This window comes from Schistocerca piceifrons, chromosome 2, assembly GCF_021461385.2.
Source record: "Schistocerca piceifrons isolate TAMUIC-IGC-003096 chromosome 2, iqSchPice1.1, whole genome shotgun sequence".
NCBI classification, from domain to species: Eukaryota; Metazoa; Arthropoda; class Insecta; order Orthoptera; family Acrididae; genus Schistocerca; species Schistocerca piceifrons.
In genome coordinates, this window is record NC_060139.1 from 171,934,776 (window position 1) to 171,949,600 (window position 14,825).

Sequence of the window (14,825 nt, forward strand, 5' to 3'; positions counted from 1 at the left end):
GCAACCCCCATGTCCGGCCAGAGAGGAGTTTGAGGAGGCGGAGGCGGTTGTGGGCTTTGGATTGGATGGATCGGAGATGAGGGATCCAGGTGAGGTGACGGTCAATGGTGAGGCCAAGGTAGGTGAGGGTGGGGGTGAGACGGACAGGACGTGCGCAGACAGTAAGGGAGAAATCCAGGAGCCGGAAGGAGCGAGTGGTACGACCTACGATGATTGCCTGGGTCTTGGAAGGATTTAGTTTCAGGAGCCATTGGTTACACCATGCAGCAAAAAGGTCAAGGTGATTCTGGAGAAGGCTTCATATCTTTCTTTTTTTTTTTTTTTTTTTTCCTTTATTGAATTTCAATTCCCCCCGAAGGGGGCGGGCTGGCAGCAGCTTAGGACGCCGCTCTGCAGCCTACAGGTTTTCTGACAAAGAGCAGGAGAATAAATAATAATAAAAAACAGGCGATAAAATCGGGGACTCATTGAGTAACAAGGTGAAAAGAAAATGGGGAAATGAAAACAAACAACAGAGGGATGATGAAGCGAATAAAAATACATACGGAGCAGACAGGGGAAACAATAGACAATTAAAAAAAACACGGCGACAGTCTGGATTCTGTTCGCAAAGTATATAAAACGCACACCCAGCGACAGCATGGTTTCTGTTCGCAACACAACACTGAATAGGCACTAGAACACAGCACGAAAAAGTCGGCAAAGGTGACACCACAGTCGAGAGCAGGTGGGGGGAAACTGAACAGGAGATGGGAAAACAAAAAGGGGGGGAAAGGAGAGTAAAAGCGAAGGGCGGGGGGAACCGGGAAAGGAGCTGATGGAGGATGAGGACCCATAAGAGGGGTGGGGGGCAGACGCGACAGGGAGGGGGGTAGGCAGAGGAGGGGAAGACAAAAGGACTGGGGGGGAGAAGGGAGGTAGGGAGAGGTGTAGTGGGGAGGAAACAGGACGGAAGGGGGGGGAAGAGGGAGCCCAGGGAAAGGACAGAGGAAAGGAGGGGGAGGGAGGATCAGAGTTGATAGGAAGGATAAATGGAGGGAGAGAGGGCATCATCCGGGAGGGGGAGTTGACGGAAGCCACCTTGGGAAAGGAGATGGAGGGTGTAGAGATGGAGGGTAGGGGGGACACAACGGTGAAGACGGGGCAGGGGGCGAGGATGGGAGAGGAGAGGAGCAACCAGGGGGTGAGGGGGTTCAAGACGGCGGGAGGTGTAGAGGATGCGGATATGTTCGAGGAAGAGGAGCAGATGGGGGAAAGGAATGAGATCATAGAGGAGCCGCGTGGGGGACGGGAGGCGGATACGGAAGGCGAGGCGGAGTGCATGACGCTCAAGGATCTGGAGGGACTGATAGAATTTAGGGGGGGCAGATATCCAGGCAGGACTGGCATAACAGAGGATCAGATCTTTCAGTTCACTACCGTTTATATAATGTGTTCTTCTCACGATGTATGGCTGCCACTACAGCGGCCCTCATGTAATTTTCTCTTATTCTATAATATGTAGTGACTGAATTGTGGACCAGGTCTCGTAATTTATGTCTTAAGAGCCATTACTGATTGTTCTTAAAGTTTTGACTTATATACGTTCTATGTGCTTCACTAATATGGTAATATAACTTTTATATTCTGGCTGTATAGGTCACTGCATGTAACTCACAGCGGAAGCGCCACCTGTCTTTTTGATGTATGAATCTACGTTATTGTTCCTATACCTCCCACAATGTCATAACCGGAGTGTTAAATGCTTTCCATTTTATTTATTATCACTCTATTTAAGAACGCATTTAATATTGATATTTCTAATGTTACTTCAGTACGCCAATCGGCACGTAGTTCGCGACATGAGCGCCACCTGCCCTGGCCGCTGTGCTACTACGCTGGCCGATTTTACTCAGTCGCTTATGCGCCCTCCAACTTCCATGTACCTATTTTATTTGCCTGACAAACCCTGTTCTCAGGGCTATATTTTATGTGACTAATGAAACTGTACAGATGTGTGTGTAAACGATAAGGACATATCACTTCATGTTATTATAATACTGTAAGTACCAGGAATCCTTCTCACATCTTGTAATACAATATTTTCCTAATATATGTTAAACTTTATTCTTGACTCATGTTTCATACCTTAATACATATAACGGTGTTCATTGTCCCCAGGCCGTCTTCTAAAGAAGATAGATTTATATCTATTGAAACCTAGGTAAAGATTACTTTATCCTTTGCAACTGGTCGGCTGCTCTTAATCTGTTTTGTTTGTATCAAAATATGTTATATAAATGGCCATAGCTTTTGACGGCCCTGACCTAGTAGTTTACGTTTTTAACACAAAGGGACCGCAGACATTAATATCCGAGATAAATTTCAGTCCCATGTATCTACCCGTTCCTGAAAAAAAGAGGTCTTAACAGACGGCCTGGCAGACAGACAGGCAACAAATGGCAGAAAATTATTTTATGTGACATAATTGAAAATTAACAATTTTCGGATTTTTTCCTTTACTTTTGTTGTGTAGCTTTGCTTCTACCCAAATTTCATGATTCTAGGTCAACGAGAATTGCCGTACTAGTTTTGATGAGTGAGTTTGTCAGTATCAAAATATGTGATATATAAAACCGTCTTTTTGATTTCATTGACTTAGAAGCTTAAATGTTTTTCATCGCCAAGTGGCCGTAGACCTTAGAATTTGACATAAATTTCAACTTGATACTTTCTCCATTTATTGACAAAACGGGGTCTTTACTAACTGACAGGGAGAGGGACGGTAAAGATATCTTCCAAAAAGTTGGTTTTTTCACCGACTGAAGTACGGAACTGTGAAACAGGAAGAAAATCTTCCAAATCATGTCTGGTAGGTGACAAATTGAGACATGAATTTGTGTGTACGGGAACGTTTTTCAAGAAAAACTGTTGACACCATTCTGCCAGAAACCTGTAGGCAGAATGTTAAAGAGAGGCGTTTACTGCTTCCTTCGCCTAGTTACTTACTTGATGTTAAGCTTTGCATTAAATTACTTCCGTGACTGGGACCAAATTTACTAGGTCAAGCCTGCCAAAGAAGGTTTATGTCAAATGCTGCTCTTTATCAGACGCCAAAGGAGGAAGATTTCGTGCCTGGTGTTGCGTGAAGTAATCACTAGCGATCTCTTCCAGGATGACAAGAGCCATTCAAGCAGAAAAGTTGCTGTCCATCGAAGTGACGCTTATTCTGACTAAAAAGTAGCAGTTCAGTTGATAAAGATGTAAAGGAAGGCAAAACACTCATTTACACGTAATTTATGGATGTATTTTATAGACAGCACCATTCCTCTCGGAACAAGTACCAATCGTTACGAGCTCAGGAAACAGTCCACTTACTTTGAGAAGAAGGAATTTTACCTCCAAGTCGACTTCTGGATCATTACAGGAGCAGTAACTAAGAACAAAGGCGAGTGTGGTAGGAAAGTGGCCGTGGACGTGTTGGTGGAATTATTTCGGCACTTGCTGCAAATTATTTGGACAACCTCGGAAAATCTAATCAGTACGCCTAGACGGATATTTGACGTTATCGCCTCCTGAATACAAGTCCATCGTTGTACCATCATCTTCGCTCACTAATGTTTTCCAAGACAAATACGATATGTCCTTGGAGTCACGTTATGCCCAATGTAAAAGGAAATGGCCACTACCCGCGGCCCTTCTATTTAAGCAACAGCGAGGTTCCTAATGTGGCCACCTGGAAGTGTTAGGCATGGCAACAAATAATCGTTTTCCATTCAACACTGATGTGTGTGCAATCAATTATATTTTATGCACAAGCCATGACTATAAATTCTCACACATTTCGTACCTCAGGAGGTTTCAGCCTTATTCAAGAGGGCGTATGGAGGGAAGCTCCTTCCTCAAACAGTTACGAGCATCGGTCCGTTTGAAATGTCTATTCGAAACCTAAAGTTAATTAGATTGTTACAATTATTTTCTATCGTAGCTACTTGGTGGGTTCCAAAAATTAGAATCGAATCACGAACTCAGTTATACGTTAAAAGTACCTAAAGCAACTGACATGAAAAGCACCGTAGTCCACTTGTGTCAGCTTTCTAATTTTTTTTTCCATGTTGTTCCCCAAGGAACAGGGAGGGCTGTATGAAATACTGCTCACTGTAGTGTTACGGTTATTTTCAGACAATTATTAGCCGGGATGGCAGTGCGGTAGAAAGGTTCCTCATTGGAAATGAATTGGAGGGAATCACCACTTATGTGATTTGCCTTACAGTCAATGGAAACCTCCCAATAACTTTGGACGGGATGTGCAATTGGAACTATTTTGAGTTTATTTCTGGAACGGTGTTGACTATTGTCCCAGACAAAAGTCAACAGTGAAGTGTAAAACGGACGACAACCTTTTTTTTTTTTTTTTTTTTTTTTTTTTTTGCGGGCGGAATGGCGGCAGACAGTCAACTGAGATCAATGGCATTAGTACGTTATCAAACAGATGAACACAAACGACAGCTGTTATCTGATCTCAAACTAGAAAACCAGAAATGAATCGAATATGAGATATTCTATAACATACAACGTAGCAAGAAGCAACATACAAAGACGTTCAGTGTCAAGTCTATTCATACAAGCGTAACTGAAAGCTCATCACAATGACAGTATAACCTTTCTAAAACCACTAGAAAAGGAATATCATTGATCACAATAAATTGAATGCCTTGGGACGGTAGAGCGTGGAGTCCACTAAGCAAGTTATTCTAAAACAGCGGGTTTGGGTGAGCGAGACATGGCTAGCAAGCTGCGGCGTAGTGGCTGGGCCAGGTATATAAGCGGGCAGTGTTCTGAGTCATTGCAGCGAGCCGTGGATGGAGGTGGGGTGAGCCATGCCGGCCCATAATGATAGTTTTTCTCTAGACTTTATCAATGCTGGTTGCCCAGCGACGGGTTAACGAGCTCTGGCGAGAGGGCGCGGTCTGTCCGCCAGTGAAGCTCGAAAGCGCTTGCCGTGCGGGTTGGATTCAGCCTGTTTTCGTCCCGCGTTGTAGCGGTTTGTGAGCGTCAACCCTGGCCGTAGTTAAGCGAGCGGGATACGGTGGCAGTACCGGATCACACGAGGAAGTGGGCGTGTTAACTGGAGGTTTTCCGACAGTAAGACGTAGCGGGCACACTGGTACGTTCGGTCACAAGCAGTCGTAGGATTCACTTATGCACTGGCTGTGGAAGTGTGCAGGGCCTACATCGTTTAAGCCTGCCCTATATAAGGAGGAAGTGAGTTTGGTGATCATACTCCTAAAAATTTCCCCCCAACTTCTGTGTCTTCTAGGAAGCATGTCTGTTGATAAACGAGCCTGTTTCGTCCTTGTTTCTTCAAGTTTAGAGGAGGATCATTGCAGATATTTTTTGCTGTCCTTGCACAGTAACACAAGTCTGAGAACTGGAAATTTCTGTTGTCTTGTTTGCCAGTTAAGGTATTACTGCTCAAATTATTTATTTTTAAGTTTAAAGGTCCCTTCTAATTTATTATTGTGAATTCTTGTGACTAAGATTGGTGGGTCCCTACACAAGACGTTAAGATTATTGTTCTTACTAAAATTGTGAGTTCTGGGGATCTATGCTTGCCAGTTATTTTAATTTTAACTTAAACTTCTTCACAGTTTTCACAAAGCTCTTGGATCGTTACAAGCAACTAGTTGTGCTAGTTGAATAGCAGTTTAACATTTTATTCCTTTTCCTAACATTTTTTAATCTCAGTTGTTTCTTTCAACTAGAGCAATATTAATTGTAGAGTTCTTTGTATTGCCACTGTTTCTAGCTGTTTATATTTTTTTAATCCTAGAGCTTAAGGATCATCAGAGAAATTGCCCTGGTTCTCACACAAAATCGTTATATGTAGTCTAATGAGAGCTTTCTGGATAACGTAGTACGGCGAGTGCCTGCATGAACGTAGACGGAAGTTGTGTGGGACAACACCTCCAGTACTGTTGGCCGGCACCGACTTTTGCGAGGTGCATAATCAACTTGCTGTAAAGGACCTGTCTGGTTCTTCCAGCATCTTTAGTTTATTGTATTATTTTGGCAACTATTTGTGTTATTTGCGCGTCTAATTAAATTTGTGCAGTCCTGGTCTAAGTTAACAAATATTTTCAATCTTAATGTGAACGGTGTTTAATTAGTCATCTGACACTTCCACTCACAGCTTCTTGCTCAAAATCTTTCAGTGGTAGCAGAGTGTGGCTCTCTGGGTGCAGGCTAAATTAATAATTAATTATCAGTCACAGACTCAGCTTACCTTCGTTAAAATTTCTGTTTCCTTTACACAGAGGCCTTCTCTTTGTGTGTGTGTGTTTAGCCCTTAACTGCCCGAATTTTTCAAAATTGGATATTTAAATTTAGTTTCAATTTTTTGACCTCTTGTGCATCTAAGTAGTGCATATAAGCTATTATTTGACTCTTCTCTGTCTTAGTTTGTCTGTAACGTAACGTGTTCATATAGTCACGCTGGACACTCAGATGCATATTTGAAATATTTTCTGTGATACTGAAATACTTTTGAAGATATGTTTTATTAATCAGATTTTTAATACAAGTAAGGCAAAATTTGAACAAAATAATTCTTACAAACTAATTTATAACACCATACACAAAATAATTCACAATCATTTGTTTTACTGATTTTCATGGTACACTTCAAAGCATTCTAGATACAGTTCTACATCACATTTCCCACATTTTGAGCGAACAGCTGATGATTTCTGTTTGCAGTACAAACCTACATATCTTCTCTTCTTCTCAGTTTTCTTGATATAGTACCTTATACCATCATATCTGATATCACTTGGAATACGCGATTTGTATCCACACACAGGACTGATAGACGCCCTGCCAGCTCCTCTTACGAGATTCATATATCTTTTTAGGTAAACTTGTACAATTTCTCTTCTGAATTCAAGTTGAGTAGTCCTAGCTCCCGTTCCTTTCTTCAGCTGCCACGCATTGTCTACAGATACGTCAATCATCCAAGAAAGTAAAGCCCAGTACCACTTCTTGTTTCGAATACTTATTCTGCACCTGGCAATGTTTTCATCCATCCTATCCACTCCTATAATTTGATAATTTGAGGATGTTGTACCTGAACTGTCGTCTTCTCCTTTGCGGAATATCTTTTTATAGCTGATACAGGTTCAACTCCTTCACAGGCAGAAGCTACAGTAACCACTGAGTTGTCCACCCATTTTGTGACTATAACACCATCATCCTTGCAAAGTGAGGATTCAAAATACCCCCTTTCCTTTTTAACTAGCGCTTTCTTTGAGGAAATTTGGCACGATTTGGGAACTCCGTTTTCTCTGATAGTGCCTGTTGCTCCATGGCCCTTTTCTCTCAGGTATGACAGAACAGAAAAAACCTGTAAATAGGTTGTCAAAGAAAAAGTGGAATGGCAGTAGCTTTACATCCAGTGTCAAATCATCTATCATCTGAATGAGTGGAGCAGTAGCCTTACCAAACTGTGCTTCCTATACTGTATTTGGATTGGGTGATTTTTCTTGATAAAAGAAAAAATTAACCAGATATCCAGAAGCAGTGCATAAACACCATGCTTTATATCCAAATCGTATCGGTCTCCGCCTGATAAATTGCTTGCAAGAGTCTCTCCCAAAATGTTTTATCATTGATTCATCGTAAGACAGATGTTGCTGAGGAACAAACAGTTATTACATTTGTCTCATACTATTTCAATAAAGGGTCTAATTTTCCACATCTTGTCCTTTTCATCAAATTTGTTACTGTCGTTACAGTGCAGAAATCTAAGAATTTGTTCAAAATGACTTCTCCTCATGGCATTGCATACAAAATCGTTTCGTGTGTCTAAATTGGAATCCCAGTATAACCTCTTATTTGGGAGGGAGTTATAACTACTTAGAATGAGGATCCCCAGAAAACTCCACATTTCTTCACAAATTATATTAGGATTTGGAAAGTTCTTGAAAAGTGCGTAGTCGTTTTACTCATCAACTACGAATTGTATCAGATCGTCATCAAAGAATAATTCGAAAATTTCCACTGCAGACTTACCAACATGTGTCGAAGCATGGATCAGGAAAAGACTTCAAATTTGAAATTAGTGCACCAATAACCCCGGTTTTTAGCATATTTCTGTTCCTGTAATCTATATTTCTGAAATCTGTTTCTCTGATTGTGTGTCTTAATCTTATTTCAGCTTCAGCCCGGAGTCGTCTAGGATTGAGATTATCTGCTATTCTTCCTTCATCCTCATCACCTGAATCCTCATGCGTGAGGACTGCTGGATCAGGGGGTTCCATCAGCCTGAGGAGCGTTTGAATCCTCAAACAGGATGTGTAAAACATTCTGCACAGTCAAACCAGGCTCTAAAGATTCTGCCAGATCTCTGTTATGATATGAAAAGAGAAAAGAAACGAAATCATTTTTGACCCTGCAACTGCCCAGCGTGTCCATATGGACACGGCTGAAACACTCACTTCATAAACAGAAAGTGAATCGATGGATAACAACTTTTCTGAAATGAAAATCTCTATAAACATATTTAGATATACTGCAAACAGTTTCACATGCCAGAATAAAGAAGTTCTTTACGAAACATTACTTACTTTACATCAACATGCTCCATTGCGGACGTCAAAGCTCTCCCTGAAATACAGGCTGCCACAATCACAGTGTAAATGGTAACAATGAAGTGTTAACACAATGTACGTAAAATTCAAACCCTCCCAGAAAACAATATGTGACCGCCAACGCTAAAAATAATAGTAAGCCAACAATGAAGTAAAAACTAAACTAGTCAACAACTGTGTCCATATGGACACGCTGGGAAGTTGTGGATTAGGTACACCGTTGACGGCAGTGGAATTACAAGGCATACTGGGCATGGATTATTTGAAAAAGGAGCAGGTTCAGTATGAGTCGCATATATGTGGTCAGTCTGGGGAACGTACAGTCTCCGAACTCGGTGTACGGCTATCTGGCACCTTCGGCTGTCCGCTGCCAGTCACTCTATACACAATTGAGGAGGTAAGTGTCATCCGGTCTGTATATGCTGCATGCTGTACGGTGCGCGGGAAAATATTGACTTCCTGAAATATAGTAGTCCCTCCCAAGCATGACCAATCAGTAATTCAAGACTTAAATTTGGTTAACACGCATAAGGAACAGGTTTCCATAATCAACGAATTATAGGGTACGTTTCTACAGTTGCAAGCCTAACTCATTGCTTTAGAATGAAGGCATACCATGTTTGAGGGTAAGGAAGGAACACCTCTTTTGAACGAAAGTATAGAAGTAAGTCAAGGAATGACACGGGAGAGGGGTCATGATGGAGTATATCCACAACTTGCTAAGTTACCTAGTCCCATTTAGTCAATGCTCTAAGCTTTCAGTGATTTTTCTATTGAAGATATTCTGGAAATTATTGCATTTATGTGGTTCGTTCTTCACCATGTGGAGACACATAAGGTGGCTCATTCTGTGATTCTTCATAACATATATCCTACTGGGGGTAGTTTCAGTAGGATGGTTGGCATAATTTTGCATAAAAGGGGCACGTTGGAGGATTTGTGTGAGAAGATTATGCAAGAAAAGTTATCTAGTCGAATGAGAACGAACTTGCGAGTCACAATTTCTTTCGTGTACGGGCCCATTGTGAGAGGCTTGTGCAGTATATTGAGCAAATCCAAATCGCTGTAACGGCGCTAAGATTACAGACCACTGAGAAGGAAAGTGTGAACAACGTACTACAAGGAACACAATCCAAAGATCATTCACATCCTCTGAGAAACATAGTACGTTTTATGACTCTCATAGAGTTGTGCCGAGTATACAGTGTAACCGTTTTGGCGACAGAAAGGACCAAGCAAGTAGGTTCGATATTAGAACCCAGAGGATACGTGGATCAAACGAAAGCGGGCTCCTCTCAGTAGGATTTTTATTGTTGTGTGAAGAATTTTGTCAATGAGTGCCCGTTGCAGCGAAGGAAATTTCATAACAGCAGACGCCAACGAAACGTGAGCCAGCCCAAATACCGGTTTCCGCCAAAGCGTGTAATAATATTGAAACAGTCACCAAACAGCCCTTTTCGTTTGCATCGACCACTCTTAATCACAGACCCCTCTGCTCCATGCTGGATTCAGAGAGAAGCCTTTCTATTTAGGATTATGGCTTGTGTGTAATGCACTGCGATACCTGTAAGTTTGCTCGGTTGCAACCAGACAATCAGAATTGTAGCACCGTTAAATGACAGGCACCTCACGTAATAGACTGCGTGCTCGCAAGTGTAAAAATTGAAGGGTCGTCATGTCCACCGAATCTGATGTTGCTAAAGGATTATCTAAGAAGCTTCTGGTAGTTTGTGACTTGTCTCAGAGAACGAGGCTGGTCTCTGATTACTCCAGCAGGCAGTTTTATTTCCCATTTCAACCTGATAAATTTCATCGGAAATGTGACAATAGTTCCACCCGAGATATTAATAATTTCAAGTTCGGTTGGTGGGCTTGAGTTTTGCTATTTGGAGCAATGTGAGGCCGCACATTATTAAAGGTGCCCAAGCAGTTCCCTGATATACTAACAGACAAGCTAGGAGTCAAGGTGAGATTCAGCACCGAACACAGCTGACTGATGATGTACCCGTTCGTCAGACTACCGACCATCTGCTCCAAAGATGAGGAAGCTGAATCAGACAATACGTAAAATATTTCATGGCAGGGTTATTTGGCCATCAACCTCCACTTAATGCATCACCTCTCACTTGTACATGGGGAATAGTACAGTCTGCAGGCCAGTTGTCGATTGTCGTGCCCTAAGTAAGAACGTCAATTGTAACCTGTTTCCATGTCAGATTTACATAATGGTTTTGCACGGATCGCTGGGACTTGTTATTTAATGGTCTTAGCCATCGCCAGATTCCTTTGACCGAGGATTCAAAGCTCGTTACCGCTTTCTGCACCGATTGGAATTTATTCGAGTCCAGTCACATTCTGTTTGGGTTATCTATAGCTGCCACCTTACTTACACGTTTGTTGAACTCCGTATTAGGGGATCTGAAATTTAAAAATGTTTATAGTTATTTGGAAGATGTCGTGGTGTATAGTAGAACATCTCACGAGCATTGGATCATGTTAGACAAATATTGCTTATTCTGCATGCCGCAAGTTTCACCGTTAAGCCATCTAAGATAAATCTTGTCCGTTCATTACTAGGGCTTTTGGTTGCTGCCGGGTCAGCGAAGGTTTGCTGGAGAATACACAGGGCCGGGCCCCTGCATCCGCAACCACTCATGTTTCTCGCAGGACGATTGCGCCATGCGGGCTGCCGATCCCTACATGGCAGGCGCTCCTCCTTCGGATACAATTACGCGTCTAGCCAGTACTTCGTGTATTACCACGCAGGAGATGGTAGCAAAGACGTTATTGGTACATTTTATTAATATTTTAAATGAAATTTCTGTGTGTTAACCTTGAATTTCCGTTTTGCTACTAAGTGGTCTTGCGATCTGTGTTAGATTGTTTTAGATGAAGTATGTATCTAGTTATCTGTCAGTAGGCTAACTGAAGCGTAGAAAACGGATTGATCTCGTCCATTTTGAGAAACATATATAGTATGATCAGTGGATGGCATCTTACTGGTACTGTTCATGCAAATTAATTTTGACCAAGATAAGTAGGCGGATCATTTTGCACAGATTCCAATGATACGACGCTACACTGTGTAGTTCAAATACTTAAAATTTTGTGAGTGTTTGAGTAGTAAGAGAGTTTTGGTGAGCTTTGGTGATTAGCCCATTATGGCATCGGCCTACTGTTAGTAACATGACCGAAGCTTACGTAAACGATGTTGGTACCAACGGTTACGGTAGATAAGTAACTCTACCCCTTCGTATATTAAACTGATCAGTCGTAAATATCTTTCAGACGTAATTGGTACCCTCTTCAGGTGACAGTGATGAAAACGTGCCGCTGCCACGTGTGTATATGCATAACACAGCATAATTCTCTCATTGAATTGCCCAAGGCGTAGTTTGCGACATTATTCCAGTAAATGAACAGCTGAATGCTCTGGAATGTATATGAGTGGAAAAGAATATTACGTACTTCCCCTCCTGTTTCCAATGTAATTATCGACTACTTAGATACAATCACCGTTCGCTCGATCCTGGAAGTTTTAGAACATAAAGTTAATTGGAAATCAGTTAGTAATTTGTTTCGATTTAATAAAGCTAGAAACATCATTTAAGATTTGTAATAAAACAGAATACACGTGCCCGTAACCTGCCCGCCCGGTTAGCCGCTCGGTACAACGCACTACTTGCCAGGCGGGATTAGTGTCGACGTCCGGTGTGCCGGCCAGCCTGTGGGTGATTTTTAAGGCTGTTTTCCATCTGCCTCGGTGAACGTGGGCTGGTTCCCCTTATTTCGCCGCAGTTACACTACGTCGGTGGTTGCTGCGCAAACGCTGTCTCCACGTACGCGTACACCATAATTACTCGACCATGTCACCATTTCGGACTACATTCATCTGGTGTGAGACATTCCCGGGTGGGATGGGGGGGGGGGGGGGGTCCACGGGGGCCGGACCGCACAATAACCCTAGGTGTTCGGTGGGTGGAGGCGGTGGGGTGAGTGGACTGCTGTAGCCCGTTCTGGGATTGTGCACCACTGAGGGCTACGGCGAGGACGAAGCCTCTCCGTCGTTTCTAGGTCCCCAGTTCCATACGATACCCGTTAACTTCACCGCCTATTCCCAAATCTCATCACATATGAACAAGTCGGAAGTTGTTCTATTTATGAGAATAGCCTATTAAGTTTTCTTAGTTACGACAATAGTGTAGCCCCTTCCATTGTTATTACTTTAGAGCTTTTGCACTGCTCACAACGTTAACTGGGGGTTCTCCTCGCATGCCATTCGTACAAGACACTTGCATCCAAACAACGTTGCCCGTTGTGCGACATTTATTTTATGGTTAATTCTCTGGCCATCACTGAAAATTTTTGAATGGTTAAAAGAACGGCGTACCGGCATCCCAAGTGCGCGTACATGAGTCTGCCAGGCCATGAGCAAAGCTGATCGTTACCATAAGCACACTCACGGAGGCGAATCTAAAAATGGGCCACAAGTTTTAAAATCAGAGCCCAGTGATAATACCAACAGGGTGGGGTAGCGATCCGTGTGTTCAGTCCTGCGCAGGATATGAGGAACATTTAGGTAGAATTCGCAGAGAGATAGGTTTTCAATTTTTCAACCCTGTGCAGGATATTGATCAGTATAAAAAGATATTGTTCCAATCCTACTTAAACAGAGGGTGCATTTTTACACCTTCACCTCAGAGAATTAAGGTAACCGCAAACTAGAAGGTTCTGAAAACTAGTTTGGTTATAGTTTCCGTTATTTCCAAGGATTTTAATCATCTTTTAACTGACTGAGCATGCATAACTACATTTTTCTGTAGATTCTCAGCTCTTATAATGTGTAGAAGTGTTCCTTCCTTTCCTTTATGTATTCCAAACTATTCATCTCCTACTTTATGTTTGTCTCCTATTAGAGACCACCTCATTCTGATGTCTGTGAAGAATTTCGTTCTTGATCTAAATATTTTTCCGTAAAGAGTTTTTGCATTCGGTTACCCTCAAAACATTGACATCGTGTTCTTTAATTTTAGATCTTATACTAGCGCTTTCAGTTGATATCACAACCGCAATTGTAACTAGGGACTCAGGTACAGTTAATAGTCACCTCTCTGCTCACCCCCGCAAAATCCCTTTTTCCTCTGCGGAGCAAAGTGATCACTGCACATACTTTACTGGGCCTAACAATTCCCCTCGAAATAATAATTCAATCTAATAACAGGATTTAATCTAGAAATCTTATTTTATGTGTATTCAAAAATTTTTGCACCAGAAGAATGATTGTATCAGAACATTATTACCCTCCAAACACCTTGAAACTCCAATAAAGATAAAAAGTCAGTTGTCACCTCCACAAGGAAACCTTTATATGGTTCACTTTACCGGTTTCGACAGTTTAAAACTGTCATCTTCAGAACTGAAATAAGCTCAACTCATTGACGAACCAATGTCAAAACAAAACTCAGACGATAGCATCCTACCTAGTACTGGTAAAAAATACATGTATAAAGCCAGATATTAAATAAAAATACACAAAGATTGAACAAGAGAAGTAAAACAGATTTGTTAAAGCAGATGAAAAGTAGTTAACCTTTAGACCCACAACATACTTTTGCTACAGAATCAATAAAATATGACATCGCTAGAAATATGTGATATGTGCGAGTAGCTAACAACTAACTGTCAAATTTCACATCGTATATAGTAATTGTGAAGAAAGTCGACCAACATACTGATGACATGAAGGGCATTGAACAAAGTGGGAACGCTAGTGTGCACGTAATTGGTAATAAATTCTGCACAGATGAAGTGCCAGAATGCATTAAAACTTACAAAATCATATGAAATGATTAACCAAAGACAATAGACCATAGACCAAGTGTTAATCAAACAGGCATGTAAAACTAACACCATTACTATGTAAAGGGAGATAAATGAACTAAGGAAAGCTGTTCAAATCTTATTGTCAGTTTATGGTGGCAGCATGGGCCACTTGAAAGGTGGAACTGTTCAGTATCCTTGAGACGAGGGCTACCACTGAACGTGCATTCGCAGGAAACACAAGTAAGTGAGCTGCAGTCTGGCTTCGATAGCAAGGACTTCACGATGCCGAGTGAAAGGCGTGCTATGGACCCCAGCGCGTGAATAGAAATGGACTTGTCGTGTGGAAACGTGCCTGTAGATTATCTACATGCTAAG